This window comes from Pteropus alecto, unplaced genomic scaffold (genome assembly GCF_000325575.1).
Source record: "Pteropus alecto unplaced genomic scaffold, ASM32557v1 scaffold77, whole genome shotgun sequence".
NCBI classification, from domain to species: domain Eukaryota; kingdom Metazoa; phylum Chordata; class Mammalia; order Chiroptera; family Pteropodidae; genus Pteropus; species Pteropus alecto.
In genome coordinates this window covers 746616-747316 of record NW_006440820.1, presented here as the reverse complement: position 1 = coordinate 747316, position 701 = coordinate 746616, and positions in this window count along the sequence as shown.

The following is a 701-nucleotide window of genomic DNA, read 5'->3' as shown; positions in this document are numbered from 1 at the left end:
CTGTATCTGTGAGTCTGTTTTCATTTAGTTTGTTCCTTTTGTTTCTTAGATTCCACATATAAGTGAAAACATATGGTATTTGTCTTTATCTGACTTATTCTACTCAGGATAATAACCTCTATGTCCATCCATGTCATTGCAGATGGTAAAATTTCATACTTTTTATGTCTGAGTATATTCCATTGTATATATGAACCACAAATTCTTTATCCAATCGTCTGTCGATGGACATTTAGGTTGCTTCCATGTCTTGGCTATTGTGAATAGTGCTGTCATGAACAGAGTGGTGTGTAGATCTTTATGAACCAGTATTTTGGTTTTCTTTGGATAAATACCCAGAAGTACAATTGCTGCATCAAATGGTAGTTCCATTTTTAATTTCTTGAGGAACCTCCAGACTGTTTTCCATAGTGGCTGTACCAATTTGCACTGTCACCAACAGTGTTTGAGGGTTCCCTTTTATCCTCACCAACACTTATTATGCTTTGGTTTATTGATGATAGCCATTCTGGCAGGTGTGGGTGACATCTCATTGTGGTTTTAATTTGCATTTCTCTGATGATTAGTAGTCTTGAGCATCTTTTCATATATCTATTGGCCATCTGTATTTCCTCTGTGGAAAATATCTATTTAGGTCTTCTGCCCATTTTTTAATTGGATTGTTTGTTTTGTTTTTGTTGAGTTCTCTGAGTCCTTTATAT